The sequence below is a fragment of the Electrona antarctica genome, assembly GCF_951216825.1.
Source record: "Electrona antarctica genome assembly, contig: scaffold_26, whole genome shotgun sequence".
Taxonomy (NCBI): Eukaryota; Metazoa; Chordata; class Actinopteri; order Myctophiformes; family Myctophidae; genus Electrona; species Electrona antarctica.
Genome location: NW_027636995.1, coordinates 2,578,210 through 2,599,753, shown reverse-complemented (window position 1 = coordinate 2,599,753; position 21,544 = coordinate 2,578,210).

Sequence of the window (21,544 nt, the reverse complement as noted above, 5' to 3'; positions counted from 1 at the left end):
ACGGATACAAAACACAGATGCAAATTACAGATACAAAACACAAATACAAAACACAAATACAAAACACAAATACAAAACACAGATGCGAAACACGGATACAAAACACAAATCTGAACTTGTGGATACAAAACACAAATGTGAACCTGTGAGTTCACTCACGTGAGTTGCAAATCTGAACTTGTGAGTGTGATATCTGGGAATCAATAATTCTCTTGGACATAGGCTATGTGTGAACAAATGTACTCAACTATAGTTGGCTGACTTAATTATGCAAGCCACTAGTCATTTCGTCTGCAAGGCCTGTCTTTGTTATTCCACCTGGAGTGAGAAGGACAGTCACAGGAGGGGGATGGTTTGTTTAGTTGTTTAGTTCCTGAGTCACACCTAGTGATCCCAATTCTACTGTCAAGGGGGTTACAGACCAGTCTGGTTCAATGTGTATTGTAAACTGTTGATAAGCGAGTTGATTTTCAATGTAACTTGGTCAGTTGGGCGTCAGCCCATGCGTGAGCAGCACCAGCCATTCTGGCTGGCGTGAGCCTATGCTGTGTATGCTGTATGCTGTATTGCTGAATAAACCAACATCATCAAGGAACATCACTCTGTCTGCTGCCGTGTCACAATTCTCTTCTGCTCTCCAGTATTTTGGTTAAGTAGAACTAGTCTAGAGTGTTTCGTGTCTACCAGATACGACAGATGATGCGCGAAACCCGCCTTCATGGTGCCTTTTACGCCAGTTAGGAGAAGAACCAGCGGCTTTTTTATTCAGTCTAATTAGCGAGTTTTTTTGACGACAAGTTCCAGCGGACCGGGGATGTGTGCTGGTCCATAGCTCTAACGCCTTATGGCGGGGGGCACGCTGGTCCATAGCTCTAACGCCCTATGGCGGGGGGCACGCTGGTCCATAGCTCTAACGCCCTATGGTGGGGGCACGCTGGTCCATAGCTCTAACGCCCTATGGCGGGGGCACACTGGTCCATAGCTCTAACGCCCTATGGCGGGGGCACGCTGGTCCATAGCTCTAACGCCCTATGGCGGGGGCACGCTGGTCCATAGCTCTAATGCCGTATGGCGGGGGGCACGCTGATCCATAGCTCTAATGCCCTATGGCGGGGGGCACGCTAGTCCATAGCTCTAATGCCCTACCACGCTGGTCCATAGCTCTAATGCCCTATGGCGGGGGGCACGCTGGTCCAAAGCTCTAATGCCCTATGGTGGGGGGCACGCTGGTCCATAGCTCTAACGCCCTATGGCGGGGGGCACGCTGGTCCATAGCTCTAACGCCCTATGGCGGGGGGCACGCTGGTCCATAGTTTTAACGCCCTATGGCGGGGGCACGCTGGTCCATAGCTCTAACGCCCTATGGCGGGGGGCACGCTGGTCCATAGCTCTAACTCCCTATGGCGGGGGCACGCTGGTCCATAGCTCTAACGCCCTATGGTGGGGGGCACGCTGGTCCATAGCTCTAACGCCCTATGGTGGGGGGCACGCTGGTCCATAGCTCTAACGCCCTATGGCGGGGGCACGCTGGTCCATAGCTCTAATGCCCTATGGCGGGGGGCATGCTGGTCCATAGCTCTAATGCCCTATGGCGGGGGGCACGCTGGTCCATAGCTCTAATGCCCTACCACGCTGGTCCATAGCTCTAACGCCCGGGGGGCACGCTGGTCCATAGCTCTAGTGCCCCCCACCATAGGGCATTAGAGCTATGGACCAGCGTGCCCCCGCCATAGGGCATTAGAGCTATGGACCAGTGTGCCGCCCCGCCATTGGGCATTAGAGCTATGGACCAGCGTGCCCCCCGCCATAGGGCGTTAGGGCTATGTGGACCAGCGTGCCCCCCACCATAGGGCTCTAGAGCTATGGACCAGAGCGCCCCCCATAGGGCGTTAGAGCTATGGACCAGAGCGCCCCCCATAGGGCGTTAGAGCTATGGACCAGCATGCCCCCCGCCATAGGGCGTTAGGGCTATGGACCAGCGTGCCCCCCGTCATAGGGCATTAGAGCTATGGACCAGCGTGCCCCCAGGGCGTTAGAGCCATAGGATTGGCTGAAGGCGGACCGATCTGATTGGCCGAGGAATCATTCCCTCAGCCAATGATGACGTTTGTTAACGCCCAATGTCAGAAGAGTCTCAAAAGTAGAGCAGCAGAGTTTTAGCACAGTCTCAAAGGTCTCACAGATTTGTAACTCACAAGTTCAGATTTGCAACTCACGTGAGTGAACTCACAGGTTCACATTTGTATCCAGAAGTTCAGATTTGTGTTTTGTGTTTTGTATCCGTGTTTCGCATCCGTGTTTTGTATTTGTGTTTTGTATTTGTGTTTTGTATCTGTAATTTGCATCTGTGTTTTGTATCCGTGTTTCACAACTGTGTTTTGTATTTGTGTTTCAAACACAGATGCGAAACACGGATACAAAACACAGGTGCAAATTACAGATACAAAACACAAATACAAAACACAAATACAAAACACAGATGCGAAATACAGATACAAAACACAAATCTGAACTTGTGGATACAAAACACAAATGTGAACCTGTGAGTTCACTCACGTGAGTTGCAAATCTGAACTTGTGAGTTACAAATCTGTAATATTTACCGTGACACTTTTGATACTGTTCCCACTCCATAACTATTAGACGCGGGTCATATTTGTATGTTTGGCATTGTAACAGCTGCGAGCTGCAATACTATATCAAGGTTTCTTTATTTTGTCTCCCGAGGGAGAACTGTGTCTTGGACCCCAAGGACCGCCCTGCAAAAGTTACTGCGGAACCCCGAAACAAACAACATAAAAAGGTTGGGGGGAGGGGGGGCATAGTGTTACACAATGGGGCAGCCAAATTAGACACATCGTTATGCTACGTTATAGCTATGTTTTCTCAATGTACATAGATGCAGTCATGGCAAATGGTGCATTTATATAGCGCCTTGGATTGGCGCTTTACATAGATGTGCATTACAATTACTGTAACTAACTTTATGAGTTCCTCGATCTGTTCGACTCCTTTTCGCTGGCAGAGGTTCAGCTGTCTCTGGTTCGTCCAAGTTGATGGAAGGAACCGTGGTGGTCCCCGGTCGACAGCACTGCTGTAGGCTTTTTACCTCCCATGAGACGGTTCCAAATATGTCGCCACATTCAAACTCCTCTGGTTTGAAGTGCAGACTGCAGACTACACACTCGCTCATTCTGTAACTCTATGAGTGGCGTGTTGTTGTTGTACTTTGGGTTCTTAATTGCTCTGACCCACTCCATGGAACGCTTTAGATCGTTGACTGGAAATTGCTAACTTCGCCAGGATGGTCCCTCCTCCGCTTCTAAACTGTACACAGTGTGTTATGTGTATGCAACCTGGGTGGAACCTAGAGTATAATGCTCATTCATAGTCTGGATTTTCGGTGGTGAGGTGACCACCGCTCCGGTGGTTAGGTGACCACCGGAGCTGAGATAACGTTGACTGGTGGTGAGTAAAAACAGAGAGAAGGGCTGGGGCGGTGGTTTGCTCTTCACCGCGGCTCGTGACGTCATGTTGTAGTTCAGTGGTCACCTCACCACCAAAAATCCATACTATGAATGAGCCTTAAGGGTGGAACCAGGGTGGATCATAGAGTGGATGTGTTTTGGGAACCGTGCCCCGTCAGGGAGTTTGGGTGCGCAAAGCATTCTGGTAGTTGAAGTTATAAAGGAAGTGTCTCTGACGTCAGAGCCACTCCGAAAAAATCTAAAACCACAGATTACACATAAGAACCCCAGTAAAGTGTTCCAAATCTTATAAACGTCATTAATATATATTTTTTTGCAAAAGGGGTGAAGTGTCCCTTGTTGCAAGTGTTTGACCAAGATAGGGGTACTTAGACATATCTTTGGTCACTCATAGCCATGTTTTTGTTCCTTAGGTGTTTTTTTCCTGATCACAAATGATACGAATATAATATACATAACAATAATGATAATAAACTTTATTTGTATAGCACCTTTTCATGACATCAGCTCACGGTGCTTTACAAAGCAATAGAGAAATAAAGACAAAAAACATTAAAATAGCAGTTATGAAATACAGTGAGGACATGAATAACAACTTTTAATGTTAAAAGCTCAACTGAAAGCAAAAGTGGAGAAGTAGGTCTTGAGCAAAAATGTCTACAGACATCGAAGGTATAGTCAGTTTGTTCCACGCCGTCAGCCCGTAGAAACAGTTAGCTGCTTCACCTTGTTTTTTAGTTGGAACTTTTTTAGGCACATCAATCAGGCCCAGCAGTGGAGGACCACTATTATCCGGTGTCCGACTTTCTTGAGGCCCAACAACAGTGTTATTTAGACAGATGCCAGGTTCATGGTTCACCTGGTGTCCTAGTTCATTGAGGCCCTACCTACACCATCATTCTGCATTCTAAGTGATTATTTACCTTGCTTATTTTAATTAGCTCTGGATAAGATTGTCCGCTAAATGCCTAATTGGTTAATTGCAATTGTAAATTGACGTTTAACGTGTGGTAATTGTCATATTGTGTGACTCCTATATGATTCAGTATCTATCATTTGTCATAAATGTGGCGTACTTGAAAGAGAGAAAAAAAAGCTGTATTTCTGTTTCTGACATTGCCTCCCGTGTATGAATCCTCGTACCAGAGGTGAAATTGACGAATGTATTTGCCAAAAGCTCTAACTAAAGTTGTTCTTCCCCTGTGTGACTCATGTGTTTTAAGTGTTTTAATTTTCCAAAAGCATTTGCCACAAACTGTACAAGTAAATGGCTTTTCCCCTGTATGAGTCCTCATGTGGCAAGTTAGATGACTCTTTAACATAAAGCCTTTGCTACAAACTGTACAAGTAAATGTTTTTTCCCCCCGTATGAGTCCTCATGTGCTCTTTTAGATGACTATTTAACATAAAGCCTTTGCTACAAACGTTACAAGTAAAGGGCCTTTCCCCTGTATGCATCCTCATGTGTCTTAAGAGTACCCACTAAGGCAAAGCTTTTGTTACAAACTTTACAAGTAAATGTTTTTTTCCCCCGTATGAGTCCTCATGTGCTCTATTAGAGAAGCTTTACGCCCAAAGCATTTGCTACAAACTATACAAGCAAAGGGCTTTTCCCCTGTATGACTCATCATGTGCTCTATTAGAGAAGCTTTACGCCCAAAGCATTTGCTACAAACTTTACAAGCAAAGGGCTTTTCCCCTGTATGACTCATCATGTGAACTTTTAGATTACTTTTTTGACCAAAACCTTTGCTACAAACTTTGCAAGTAAATGGTTTTTCCATTTCCACCATATGAGTGGTCATGTGGTAAGTTAGACCATGCTTACTGCAAAAGCCTTTGCTACAAACTTTACAAGTAAATGGTTTTTCCCCTGTATGAGTCCTCATGTGATCTATTAGACAAGCTTTAATACTAAAGCCTTTGCTAAAAACTTTACAAGTAAATGGTTTTTCCCCTGTATGAGTCCTCATGTGATCTATTAGAGAAGCTTTAAAACTAAAGCCTTTGCTACAAACTTTACAAGTAAATGGTTTTTCCCCTGTATGAGTCCTCATGTGCTCTTTTAGATGACTATTTAACATAAAGCCTTTGCTACAAACGTTACAAGTAAAGGGCCTTTCCCCTGTATGCATCCTCATGTGTCTTAAGAGTACCCACTAAGGCAAAGCTTTTGTTACAAACTTTACAAGTAAATGTTTTTTTCCCCCGTATGAGTCCTCATGTGCTCTATTAGAGAAGCTTTACGCCCAAAGCATTTGCTACAAACTATACAAGCAAAGGGCTTTTCCCCTGTATGACTCATCATGTGCTCTATTAGAGAAGCTTTACGCCCAAAGCATTTGCTACAAACTTTACAAGCAAAGGGCTTTTCCCCTGTATGACTCATCATGTGAACTTTTAGATTACTTTTTTGACCAAAACCTTTGCTACAAACTTTGCAAGTAAATGGTTTTTCCATTTCCACCATATGAGTGGTCATGTGGTAAGTTAGACCATGCTTACTGCAAAAGCCTTTGCTACAAACTTTACAAGTAAATGGTTTTTCCCCTGTATGAGTCCTCATGTGATCTATTAGACAAGCTTTAATACTAAAGCCTTTGCTACAAACTTTACAAGTAAATGGTTTTTCCCCTGTATGAGTCCTCATGTGATCTATTAGAGAAGCTTTAAAACTAAAGCCTTTGCTACAAACTTTACAAGTAAATGGTTTTTCCCCTGTATGACTCCTCATGTGAGCTTTTAGATTACCTTTTTGACCAAAACCTTTGCTACAAACTTTGCAAGTAAATGGTGTTTCCCCTGTATGAGTCCTCATGTGCTGGGTAAGATGTGCCTTCGTATTACACATTTTGCCACACTCTGTACAACTAAACCTTTTCTTCCCTGTGTGACTCCTCATGGAATCAGTTTGTTTCGTTGTTTTCAGGTCCTGGGACAGCTTGTTGCTCAACGACCAGGCTGGACCTTTCATATTTTGTGTCTTGTGTGATGTCGGTGTGTTTAAATCTGATTCATCACTGTCAGATTTATTCTCTGATTCAGAAGAGTTTAAAGACAGGAGCTGGTTATCACCAGTTGGTTGTGATGTTCCACAATCCTCTACATCAGCTTGTGTATTCATGTGTTGAGTTGAAGTGCTGGCTAGAGGCTCTGTCTCTCTGCCTTCATCATCATCATCACTTTGCACTGCAAGTAATGTCAATGTTGACCCGTCATCCTCCACTGATCTTTGAAGTAGCTTCTGTTTAATCTGTAAAGACTCTGGTTTCTCCTGGACCAGACTGGACCTCCTCTCCTGATGTTCAGGGGAAAGCTCTTCTTTAGGAAAAAATAAAAAATAAAAAATAAAATGAAAGAAATCCATTAAATGTTGAACTTAACATTTTCCATGCAGTGTTTCCTCTGTTGTACTACAAGGAAGTAAACACGTCAGACAAACTTTTCCTCTAACTACCATGGGAAATGTTAGCCATGGTGATGCTCGTTCTTAACAAGCATGATGGCACACCTTCCCACTGTTTTGAGCTCCTTGCTACATTTACAAAGCTAACGTGTACATGAACGTTCAGATTTAAAATCTTAAGTGCTCACCTCCGGGGCCACGGATGTTAGACTTTTGCACAGGTGGGTATTAGCACCCGTGCATCCCGTAATCTTCAATAAATAGCATTTTAATCCGATCTGTGGCCATTTTCTCAAGTTATGTATCAGAGTGCAATACACCTCCCAACCGATAGGGGTGTGTAGTTGAAAGCATGGTGAAAGACTGAGAAACTGGATGTTTATGTAGACTTAAATGTTGTAAATGTAGCAAGGTGCCCAAAACAGGCTGCAGTATATATGGATTCAGAACAGTATCAAAAGTGTCATGGTAAATCTTACATATTTGTAACTCACAAGTTCAAATTTGCAACTCACGTGAGTGAACTCACAGGTTCACATTTGTGTTTTGTACCCACAAGTTCAGATTTGTGTTTTGTATCTGTATTTCGCATCTGTGTTTCGCATCTGTGTTTTGTATTTGTGTTTTGTATCTGTAATTTGCATCTGTGTTTTGTATCCGTGTTTCGCATCTGTGTTTTGTATTTGTGTTTTGTATCTGTAATTTGCATCTGTGTTTTGTATCCGTGTTTCGCATCTGTGTTTGAAACACGGATACAAAACACAGATGCAAATTACAGATACAAAACACAAATACAAAACACAAATACAAAACACAGATGCGAAACACGGATACAAAACACAAAACACAAATCTGAACTTGTGGATACAAAACACAAATGTGAACCTGTGAGTTCAATCACGTGAGTTGCAAATCTGAACTTGTGAGTTACAAATCTGTGAGACCTTTGAGATTGTGCTAAAACTCTGCTGCTCTACTTTTGAGACTCTTCTGACATTGGGCGTTAACGAACGTCATCATTGGCTGAGGGAATCTGTCAATCATTCTGATTGACAGATTCCTCGGCCAATCAGATCGGTCCGCCTTCAGCCAATCCTATGGCTCTAATGCCCTGGGGGCACGCTGGTCCATAGCTCTAATGCCCTATGGTGGGAGGCACGCTGGTCCATAGCTCTAACGCCCGGGGGGCACGCTGGTCCATAGCTCTAATTCCCTATGGCGGGGGGCACGCTGATCCATAGCTCTAATGCCCTATGGCGGGGGGCACGCTGGTCCATAGCTCTAATGCCCAATGGCGGGGGGCACGCTGGTCCATAGCTCTAACGCCCGGGGGGCACGCTGGTCCATTGCTCTAATGCCCTATGGCGGGGGGCACGCTGGTCCATAGCTCTAATGCCCTATGGCGGGGGGCACGCTGGTCCATAGCTCTAATGCCCTATGGCGGGGGGCACGCTGGTCCATAGCTCTAATGCCCTATGGCGGGGGGCACGCTGGTCCATAGCTCTAATGCCCTATGGCGGGGGGCACACTGGTCCATAGCTCTAATGCCCTATGGCGGGGGGCACGCTGGTCCATAGCTCTAACGCCCTATGGCGGGGGCACGCTGGTCCCCCCCCGCCATAGGGCGTTAGAGCTATGGACCAGCAAGCCCCCCGGGCGTTAGAGCTATGGACCAGCGTGCCCCCCGCCATAGGGCGTTAGAGCTATGGACCAGCGTGCCCCCCGCCATAGGGCATTAGAGCTATGGACCAGCGTGCCCCCCACCATAGGGCATTAGAGCTATGGACCAGCTTGCCCCCCACCATAGGGCATTAGAGCTATGGACCAGCGTGCCCCCCGCCATAGGGCATTAGAGCTATGGACCAGCGTGCCCCCCGCCATAGGGCATTAGAGCTATGGACCAGCGTGCCCCCCGGGTGTTTGAGCTATGGACCAGCGTGCCCCCGCCATTGGGCATTAGAGCTATGGACCAGCGTGCCCCCCGCCATAGGGAATTAGAGCTATGGACCAGCATGCCCCCCCGGGCGTTAGAGCTATGGACCAGCGTTCCCCCCCACCATAGGGCATTAGAGCTATGGACCAGCGTGCCCCCAGGGTATTAGAGCCATAGGATTGGCTGAAGGCGGACCGATCTGATTGGCCGAAGAATCTGTCAATCAGAATGATTGACAGATTCCCTCAGCCAATGATGACGTTCGTTAACGCCCAATGTCAGAAGAGTCTCAAAAGTAGAGCAGCAGAGTTTTAGCACAATCTCAAAGGTCTCACAGATTTGTAACTCACAAGTTCAGATTTGCAACTCACGTGAGTGAACTCACAGGTTCACATTTGTGTTTTGTATCCACAAGTTCAGATTTGTGTTTTGTGTTTTGTATCCGTGTTTCGCATCTGTGTTTTGTATTTGTGTTTTGTATCTGTAATTTGCATCTGTGTTTTGTATTTGTGTTTCAAACACAGATGCGAAACACGGATACAAAACACAGATGCAAATTACAGATACAAAACAAATACAAAACACAAATACAAAACACAGACGCGAAAGACGGATACAAAACACAGATGCAAATTACAGATACAAAACACGAATACAAAACACAAATACAAAACACAGATGCGAAACACGGATGCAAAACACAGATGCGAAATACAGATACAAAACACAAATCTGAACTTGTGAGTTACAAATATGTAAGATTTACCGTGACACTTTTGATACTGTTCGGACTCCATACCCGGGAGCCGAGGCGGGACCCCGAGGAGTCCCGTCAGATTCACGGTTTAGCTAAGCTGTAAATAAAGTGACTAAAAAACGGGATATGTGTTGGCATTGTTATGTTGAGCTGCTGATTTTCAGTGAAGTCACATTCATATGAAGTTGTTGACTCATCCACATTACAGTGTACAACAGGATAAAAACAAAAGTGAAGCCAGGCTTTCAACATCAAGATGTCAGAAGACATACAATAACGCGACAGCCATATCCTTCCCACAAAGGATGACATGATGTGTGTGAAAATGGGTACAGTAATAAAACCATAGAAAGATGAGGTGCCGATGTGCAGACAGTGTCTGTCCACAGGTACTGCAACATTCAACATCCAACATTGTGTGCCAAACTCCAAGAAAATGTAGCCTGGCTTCTAAATGACTAAAGTTACTGTTGAATGTGAACGCAATGTGCATGTTTTGCAGCCACTATCCAATCGATAAGGATTTAAAATATGGAGCCAACTTACAAACTCACAAGGCATCGTGATCGGACGCATTGTGACCTTGTAGATCGGCTCTTTTCGGTGCGGGACACGGCACCAAAAACAACGTTTTAACTTTACATGATCAGATTGATATCTATATAGCGATAGAAGTAGAGAGGTCATCTTTGATTACATCTGTTGCAACACATTTACATTTTTTTTACTGCACTGATCTGAATACTACTTCCAGCTGTCTGTCATACAATACAGTCAATAGAAATCAGTACAGTAACTGTAAAGAGTAAAATACTCTATCTGTCTAAACGCACCATTCCAATAGTTATAAACTTCTGCATTCCATTGTTACAATGGGACTCAACGCTAGTGTTGCCACTCTCTTACTATTCCACTCGGCCTACAACATAGTAGAACAAAATAAAACGTACTGGTTTCCAGGTGGTCGTCAGGTTCCTGTTTCTGTACAGTGCAGGCTGGTTGTGGAGAACTCATGTTCACCTGCAGGCTGGACTCCACACACTGGTCTGGAATGGAGGAATTTAATTGGAGGACTTAAACATAAAGAAAGTAAAAAACATGAAAAGTGGAATGCCTGAGAAATAGCCTATACAGTAGCCTATGTATAATAGTGTCATCTTGTGATATGGTGTGATAAGAATAGCTGCAGATCATTTATAATCATTCTGGCACCTGAGCACGTGTATGTGTATTGTGTACGCACCACCAGACAGCACAAACACTCATCCTCTTAACACTTGAATTGCCCAGGGTTATTTAATCCATTACATTAATGCGCCCAGTCGATTTATAAACACGGACCCCTTTTCCGGACGGACCGGCGGAAGTTGTTGATGTGTGTGTAGCAGCTAACAATAGCCACACCACTCTAGAGTCGATCGACAACAACGGGAGACAAGAATAAATCTATCGAGACTAGCGACTGGACCGCGGAGCTTTTCGATGACGTCTCATCGAAATGTTTTTCGATGACGTCTCACTCTTGCGCGTCACAGAGGATTGCCCAGCAGGCGCGCCTGGGCTATAGAGCCATGCGATCCGTTCACATATCAATAATCTTCGTCTTTTGGACAATACTTCGTCCTGGGCGATGGGAGTGTTAATTAATAAATTAATTAATTAAATTAAATGAATCCAAACTGTTGTCCATTTATTAAGAATCAAGTGTGAAAGTGTGAATACAGAAAAAGAATCATGTCATAATCTTAACGGACAAATATGATATACAATTAATGAACTGACGTCAATGCAAAATACAAAACCTGAACTAGCTTCTCTCTGTGAGACTAGTTATTTATGACAAATATTTTTAAATAATTCACAGCAATACAATTAAACTGAAATAATGTAATATGAAATGTCTTTTTTACAATAGCTGGGTCTGAATTCGTTATAATCGTGCATTTGGTGACAAGTCTTTGATTTTTGGTATGGTGGTAGGTATGGTTATAAGGTTTTCAAAAACCATCGCAAACAAGTTGGGAGCGCCCCCTAGTGGTCTGTTTGCAATGAATCTAATATTAAATGGGTCAGTCTATGGTTAAAAACCATAATAATTGATAAAAGAGATTTTTCAATGGATTCTATTAGTATTGGGTGTGCTAAATAACATACTAAAAAATTAGGAAAAAATAACTTCTGGAAAGGCATCATTTTCAAGATGGCGTCCACGATGGCTGCCGGGAGCTTAAAATGCCTATAAACTGGGATTTAATACATAAAAAATCATAACAATTATGCACTTGGTGACAAGTTCTTGATTTTTGGTATGGTGTTAGGGATGGGCATAAGGTTTTAAAAAACCATCGCAAACGAGTTGGGCTCGCCCCCTAGTGGTCCGTTTGCAATGACTCTAATATTAAATGGGCCAGTATATGGTTAAAAACCATAATAATGGATAAAAGAAAGAAATCAATGGATTCTATTAGTATTGGGTGTGCTAAATAACATACTAAAAATTTAGGAAAAAATTACTTCTGGAAAGGCATCATTTTCAAGATTGCGTACACAATAGCTGCAAAATGCCTATAAAGCTTGGATTTAATATGTAAAAAAAAAAAAATAATAATTGATAAAATAGATTTTCCAATGGATTCTATTAGTATTGGGTATGCTAAATAACATATAAACATTTTGGGTGAAAATAACTTCTGGAAAGGCATAATTTTCAAGATGGCGTCCACAGTGGCCTCAGTAAGCTTAAAATGCCTATAAACTGGGATTTAATACATAAAAAATCATAACAATTATGCACTTGGTGACAAGTTTTAGATTTTTGGCTTGGTGTTAGGTATGGGCATGAGGTTTTCAAAAACCATCGCAAACGAGTTGGGCTCGCCCCCTAGTGGTCTGTTTGCAATGAATCCAATGTTAAATAGGCCAGCATTGGATTCATTGCAAACAGACCACTAGGGGGCGAGCCCAACTTGTTTGCGATGGTTTTTGAAAACATTATGCCCATACCTAACATCATGCCAAATATCTAAAACTTGTCACCAAGTGCATAATTGTTATGATTTTTTATGTATTAATCCCAGTTTATAGGCATTTTAAGCTTACTGAGGCCACCGTGGACGCCATCTTGAAAATTATGCCTTTCCAGAAGTTATTTTCACCCAAAATTTTAATATGTTATTTAGCATACCCAATACTAATAGAATCAATTGGAAAATATATTTTATCAATTATTTTGGTTTTTTTGTACATATTAAATCCCAGCTTTATAGGCATTTTGCAGCTATTGTGGACGCAATCTTGAAAATGATGCCTTTCCAGACGTTATTTTTTCCTAATTCTTTAGTATGTTATTTAGCACACCCAATACTAATAGAATCCATTGCAAAATCTCTTTTATCAATTATTATGGTTTTTAACCATAGACTGGCCCATTTGATATTAGATTCATTGCAAACAGACCACTAGGGGGCGAGCCCGACTTGTTTGCGATGGTTTTTGAAAACCTTATACCCATACCTAACATCATGCCAAAAATCAAAAACTTGTCACCAAGAGTATAATTGTTATGATTTTTGATGTATTAAATCCCAGTTTATAGGCATTTTAAGCTCCCGGCAGCCATCGTGGACGCCATCTTGAAAATGATGCCTTTCCAGAAGTTATTTTTTCCTAATTTTTTAGTATGTTATTTAGCACACCCAATACTAATAGAATCCATTGAAAAATCTCTTTTATCAATTATTATGGTTTTGAACCATAGACTGACCCATTTAATATTAGATTCATTGCAAACAGACCACTAGGGGGCGCTCCCAACTCGTTTGCGATGGTTTTTGAAAACCTTATAACCATACCTACCACCATACCAAAAATCAAAGACTTGTCACCAAGTGCACGATTTTGTTGATTTTGAACGAATTCAGACCCAGCTACAAGAATAACTTACACATACACAGATGAAATGAAGCACAAAAGCCTATCTTCCCATTCCTCATTCACATCTGCTGAGCCACACACACACACACACACACACACACACACACACACACACACACACACACACACACACACACACACACACACACACACACACACACACACACACACACACACACAGTTCCTCTTTAATGACATATTTTGTATTAATGATCGGATCTTCAAGTGTTGGCTAAAGTGACACTGTACGGGGGATGACACTAATGGTGGCAAGTAAATAACACATTTGGGCGAGTGGAGTTTGTTTTCAGGTTGCCCGGTAGCCCGACTGCAAAGCAAGTGCATTCCATCTTCATTAAACATTATTGGCTATAGAGGGTATCGCGTGACATCATCATACCTGGAAGTTATGCGGGAATACCTAGCCCCATCTGACCTAGAAGAATGTATGGGCTGCTATAGTTTGACTTTTAGACTCAAATTAATTAGTGATACTTATTTGTATTTCTTTATTTTTACCTGAGAGAGTGTGGCACCTTGTCCTCCCATGTAGTAATGTCAACGTTGACACATCAACCTCCTCTTCCATGTTCTCCTCTTTAATGTGTGGAGGTTGTGGTTCCTCCTTGACCAGACTGGACCTCCTCTCCTCATGTTGTGAGGGTTGTGGTTCCTCCTTGACCAGACTGGACCTCCTCTCCTCATGTTGTGGTTCCTCCTTGACCAGACTAAACCTCCTCTCCTCATGTTGTGAGGGTTGTGGTTCCTCCTTGACCAGACTGGACCTCCTCTCCTCATGTTGTGAGGGTTGTGGTTCCTCCTGGACCAGACTGGACCTCCTCTCCTCATGTTGTGAGGGTTGTGGTTCCTCCTTGACCAGACTGGACCTCCTCTCCTCATGTTCAGGGGAAACCTCTTTACACACAGACACAAGGAGGAGAGAAGAGCTATAGCATCAGCACAACTACTCAAAGTGCTTTTCTAAACGTATGACATTTATTCTCATATTTGTTGATTTGTCGGCTTAACAAACCTGGTCTGTATAATATGACTTGTGGCTGTAAAAGGACGTCCAGAAGTTTGTCTTGTCTCATCAGCAGAGTTTCTAGTGTCTCCATCTCTCTCTGGAAGAGGCTGAACATGAATCCTGCAGCAGTGCTGAGGCGCTCCAACACAAACACTCTAACAAGCTTCAGCTGACCAACATCACTCTGCTGTTTTTCCAAAACACACAATATCTCCTCTCCCACCGACGTCAGGTGTTCATCTATCGACAGCCTCAGCTTTAGAGAGTCCGTTTGACACATTCTACCTAGTTTTTGAGACATTTTTTTCACCACGCTGATTTGTTCCTCGCCGCCATGAAAAACAACACATGCGCAACAACGTGGTTCAAGCATGCGCAATAGCAGCAGCTTCTTCTTTGCTTTACAGCAAATGGCAACCATGGCGCATTACCGCCACCTTGTGACCCAAATGTTGGATCAACCTATAATCTATCTTCTATATCAAATCCCTCTTCCAACCAATACGCGGTTAATTCATCTATTTATTCCATTATGAAAGACCTTATAGTGAAAAATAACAAAAATACTGTAGGCTATAGTATGTTTATTGTGATTATTTTAGATGATATGTATGGTTTCATAGCAATGGTGGAATCAATTGACAAGCATTGGAATTTATTTTCTTAATATATTTTTTTATCCCACAATTTTGTAACTTATTTTTCACCCCTGTGTCAATTATCTAATGTGATCCTGGGCTCTACACACCCTCCGCCAACCTAGTCCCCATATATGGGGGACATGGGGAGAGCAACGGACTTGAACTCATGCTTCCTTCATGCCTGAGTGTCCAAGTTGCTCCTTTACGCCTGACAGGGGGGAGTTTCCCTGGTTGGACGTAGCACGTGGAAGGAACACGTTATTCCAACCAGTTCCTTTCCCCTCCATCAGGCGCCCCGGCTGGCCAGGGGGAGGCAGTTTAGAGACCAGGATTACTGCATGTTTTTTGTGAGGGTACCTACCATAGAGTATATATATAATAGAGACTGAACTGGCGCGAAGCTCCGCCCCCCCAGCTATTCATGTCAGTGGAAGTTGCTCAGTGGCGTTTTGAAGCACCCGGAAGACTGCCGGAAGTACCGTCTGAGAACGTCTACTTCCGCATTTGACCACCACATTTTGGTGGTCAAATGCGGAAGTGCAACCGAGCGCTCAATGTTAAAGCCCAGCTGCACGGGGTTTCCCGGTCATGAATCCACGGGTTCGCCTGTAGTCCCTCCTCCTACCACTAGGGAGGAGAGCTTCAACGTTGGAAAGCCTGCCTGCCCCCTTGGTACCTACCCTAGGGGACACGGGAAGAACATGCAAACTCCACACAGAAAGGCCCTTTCGCCAGCCCCACCTCGGGTATGGGCACCGATGACGCGGAGGAGACACGCCGCCAGCGCCCACAGTGTCCCGTGCGGGAATCGAACCCAGGACCTTCTAGCTGTGAGGCGACAGCACTACCAACTGCGCGTTATAGGCCGTGAGCCAGGACCCCAAATCTGGGGTCATCTGTACCGATGGGGTGAATAAGTCTCATAGTGATTTTTGGGAAGGTATACATCCCTAGTGCTAGGAAATATGTGATAGCATTGCATCTGTGGTAGCTTTCTGTGTGTTATCACTCCATTTATGACCACATGCCAAAATACAATTTTCAAAATCCGAATGGAGCATTCTACTTCAAACTGATGGTTCTCTCCTATTATTGATCATATATTTGAAGAATGGTTGGGATACAGCTCAGACTATATATTTCTCTGAAAAGTTGTTAAAATTAGCACATCTAGAAATGTTATCTATTACAGGAGAGACAACATATAGGGACTATATATTACATGAGACGTACTTCTGTTTTCATGAAAGATGCAGCACAAAGGTTCCCTCTGTAAATAACTGTAAATATTTAAAACCATCTTAGAACAAATTCTAATGAAATGTTTTATGAAATTCAATAAACTAAATATAGTGTAAGTGTAGAGTGTAAGTAATGCATAAGATAACTTTCCGTTCACCATTTTACCTTTTAGTCCATTTGACACTTCTATCTGTTCAATACCAAACCTAATAATGCTGTTTCATATTACGTTTTTGTTGTTGATTTGTATTTGGGGACAATTTTAGCTTGGTTGCCCAAACTTTGGTAATTGGCATAATCAAAAAAGGCCTTTATATCAGGTCAATCTCACATGTTAAAGGTCTGGTCAATGAAACAGAAACAACAATTTATATTTCTATAACAACGTATAATATTTATCTTTTGCAACTACATTCAATATCTGTAAGCTTCAACTCATAATCAGGATCATAAAATCAACCAACCACATCCCCCTAGCCCTCCTGATTGGCAGCAATATCTTACCCAAATCCTGATCTACCTCATCGTCAAAAGTATATCCTCTTTATTATCAACATCACTTCTCATTTGTAGCTTCAACATCTCATCAGGTGTCAGGTCACCCTTAGCAAAATGTGGATCTCCCATCCAAATTGTGTGACATCACCTGAACTTTCAAATTGAGCTTGGTGGTCTGCCACATTCCACTTGTGTCGTGGTACAACAGCAGCAACAGATTGTTACATTGTGACACCCAACTCACCCAGCACATCAGGGTAGTCTGGGAAGTTCCCTGCCAGCAAAGTATTTTGTGCTCTGATCTTGCCTTTGCACATGGATATGAGGTTGCACAGGACTGTCCCATTGAAGGTCGTTAATGTCAAGGCAATTATGTTTATGCACTGTCAAATAGGTCTACATCTATTCTATGGTAACATATAGCTGTATAATCATATTATCCTGCTCATTACTGTGCACAAATGTATACATCTTTGTGTTTGAGCACAAATGCATTTTGAGAACCCCCACATTTTCAGTAAAGCGTGCACGCTGTGCGGCCCCCACACACCATCATTCTACAGTTAAATCTAGTTGAATACCCCTACTGTAGGTTACAACAACAAACAGCTGCATATCAATGGTAAGGTGAATACTGTGCATGTCAACCAGTGACTACATACTGTATCTGCTGCATGCTTGGACACACCTGCTTATGAGACAGACATTGACCTGACCTTTAGCACATAAGATTGACCTACTTATAAGAAATTGATTTTATGTGACAGTTATTCTGTTCATTTTGTAATTGTATTGTTGTTACATAATGCAGTACAATAGAACATCACTTTGGGTGTGGTATGGACACCATTTTGGATTTGGCAATACATAATTAACTAGTGATGGGAGATTAATCGGCAAACACATCGGTATCGGACGATTTGAGTTGTTTTTAGATTAATCGGCATCGGTTTGATTAATCAGACCGATTACGTTTTTCAATAAACTTTTCCCTACTCCTTTTTCGAACATAGTAACTGCGAGAGTGAGGTCTAGCCAACACCAACTCGGGATTCCTGGATCGCTGCCCTCCACAATGTCCTATCCAACATCAGGTTATTGAGCTCTGCAGTGTTGTTAGCCAAGCTGTCGCGCCGCAGCACGTCTACATAGGTGGTACGCTTCTTTCCCCACCTTGGCTTTGCCCTGGGTTTGGCTCCCATAGTCAATTTACTTTCCTCAAGTTCTGGGTACCTGACGCAGTGCCCTGCCAGCCTCATCCTTCTCTCTCTGACTTTGTCCGTGAACCGTGGTAGGTCCCCATAGAGGTCCACATTTCTGATGTGACACCTAGTGCCATTCGTAGCATTCTTGTGTAGACTCCATCCAGGGCTTTTTCCTGTTGTACTGTGAGGGTCCATGTCTCGACAGTAGCTATGAACAGCCGCCTCTTAAGGTCTTCTCCCATGTCTGATTTCCACACTCTCCTCATCCCGTGAGGCTTTCCAGGCAAGTGCTCTCCGAACCTTCAGATCCTTTTCAGTTGAGGCAGCCCAGGCCCCGAGGTACTTGAAGTCCTCGACTCGCTCGAGCACCGTCCCGTCTGCAGTGGCAATGGTTTTGTCCTCTGTGTTGACTGTCATTACCTTTGTTTTCTTGGTATTGAGCTTGAGGCCAAACTTGGACCTTGGCTCGAGTCTGGCTGTAGCTTGACTCTATCATCTGGACCAACTTTTCTGGAACTCCGTAGGCACGTAGAATACTCATGAGTTTCCCCCGGTGGATGGTGTCGAAAGCCTTTTGGAAGTCAATGAATGTGATCACCGCTGACAGGTTGCGCTCCCATACCCCTTCCAATATCTTCCTCAGTGCCAGTATCTGCCCGACTTTCGAACATAAACATAAGTTAAGGATTATGAAAGATCATTATTATTATTATTTTTGGACGTTTATTTCCTTTGTCTTTTCTCATTTATATTTTAACATGGAATAAATAAAAAAATGAAAAAAATGAAATGAAATTAATTAATCGGTCTGTCTTTACAGATAAACAAGCAGTTTGAACAGATCTACAAGCTCACAATATTATAAAGGTATTTAAGTTAGATGTGACTTGCCTAAGCCTGCAGTGCAGACACCCTGTTACATGTATTTTTCAGAATAGACACAATTATAATCTTTCAATACAGAATGAGATCGACATTGGTAATATTGGTTATCGGCCATAACAGCAATTAATTATATCGGATATCGATATCGGCCAAAATGTCTCATCAGCACATCCCTATAATTAACTGATCACTTTCACTGATTCAGCCACATTCCTTTAGTCCTAAACCCCCAAATAATGATGAATTAGTATTAGTTATAGCCATTTTAACCTCCTGGCAGCCATATTGGACACCATCTTGAAAATGACGCCTTTCCAGAACATATTTTCCTATATTTTCAGTATATTCTTAAGCATGCCTAGAGGTACCAGAACCAATTGGAAAAACCTTTTCTATCATTTTTGGGGGGTGTATTACTATTTATTTTCATATTGATCCATGCAATTTTCGCCTAGTGTTATAAAATAAAATGCATGATAGCACTCATAAAGCTACCACTGGTGCAATGCTATCACATATTTTCTAACTCTAGACATGTACCTTCACAAAAATCACTATGAGCGTTATTCACCCAGATGGTACAGACCAACCCCCCTGGCTCACGGACTATTATATTCATTTAACAGTTTGCCTATGGCATGCACAAAATAGGGTTGGTATTGGGTTGGATTTCACTACAATCTTACCAGCTAGAACAGGGGTGCGGCCGTGCGGGCAACCTTGATGATGGAGAGGGCCACCATATTTCCACACTCAATCTTGAGCAAAATAGCCGATCTACAAGCCCATAAATGAATTGAAATCCTGAATAGTTTTTTTCTATTTTTGAATTATAATCTTATGTTAACTTTATACAAATACATTATTGGACATAAAAAACACAATACCATTTTAATACTAGGCTACTATTAGACGCGGGTCATATTTGTATGTTTGGCATTGTGACAGCTGCTGCGAGCTGCAATACTATATCAAGGTTTCTTTATTTTGTTTCCCGAGGGAGAAATGTGTCTTGGACCCCAAGGAAAAGTTGCTGTGGAGCCCTTGTTGAAAAAGACGTTGGGGAATAGGTAACATTTTAAATGAAACCCTGAAACAAACGACAACATAAAAAGGTTGGGGGGAGGGGGGGCATAGTGACATTTGATTACACAATGGGGCAGCCAAATTAGACCCATCGTTATGCTACGTTATAGCTATGTTTTCTCAATGTACTCGGATGCAGTCATGGCAAATGGTGCATTTATATAGCGCCTTGGATTGGCGCTTTACATAGATTGTGCATTACAATTACTATAACTAACTTTATGAGTACCTCGATCTGTTCGACTCCTTTTCGCTGGCGGAGGTTCAGCGGTCTCTGGTTCGTCCAAGTTGATGGAAGGAACCACGGTGGTCCCCGGTCGACAGCACTGATGCAGGCTTTTTACCTCCCATGAGACGGTACCTCGTCATGTCGCCACATTCAAACTCCTCTGGTTTGAAGTGCAGACTGCAGACTACGCACTCGCTCATGCTGTAACTCTATGAGTGGCGTGTTGTTGTTGTACTTCGGGTTCTTCATTGCTCTGAGTATAATGCTCATTCATAGTCTGGATTTTCAGTGGTAAAGTGACCACCACTCCGGTGGTGAGGTGACCACCGGAGCTGAGATAACGTTGAGCGGTGGTGAGTAAAAACAGAGAGAAGGGCTGGGGCGGTGGTTAGCTCTTCACTGCGGCTCGTGACGTCATGTTGTAGTTCAGTGGTCACCTCACCACCGAAAATCCATACTATGAATGAGCCTTAAGGATGGAAGCAGGGTGGATGTGTTTTGGGAACCACACCCCGTCAGGGAGTTTGGGTGCGCAAAGCATTCAGGTAGTTGAAGTTATAAAGGAAGTGACAACAGTGTCTCTGACGTCAGAGCCACTCCGAAAATCTAAAACCACAGATTACACACATAAGAACCCCAGTAAAGTGTTCTAAATCTTATAAACGTCATTAATATATATTCTTTTGCAAAAAGGGTGAAGTGTCCCTTTAAGTTTATTGTTGCAAGTGATTGACCAAGATCAAGGGTCAAGGGTACTTAGACATATCTTTGGTCACTCATAGCCATGATTTTGTTTCTTAGGTTGTTTTTTTCCTGATCACAAATGATACGAATATAATATACATAATAACAATGATAAATATAGCTGCAAGCAGCGATAAGGTGGGACCAATAAAGAAGACAATACGCAATAAGAACAATTTGCACAAATAAGACTGACGAGCTGAGTTGACAGTACCCGGATTTGAACACACAACCTTGTGGTCCGAAGGCAATAGCTCTACTGACTGAGCTACACAGAGAAAATGAACATTTCATGCAAATTGCTCAAAAAACCAGGCAGAAAATCAGGTATAAGTGTTTTTTAAACTGCTCAAAGTGGCAGAAGATCTGAGGGCGGAGCTTACTGATCAAAGTGACACATGTGTTCCCCATGAGTCAAGGAACAAGTGGAAAAAGGTGCCATGACTTTTGGACAAACGAGGCATGAGTTA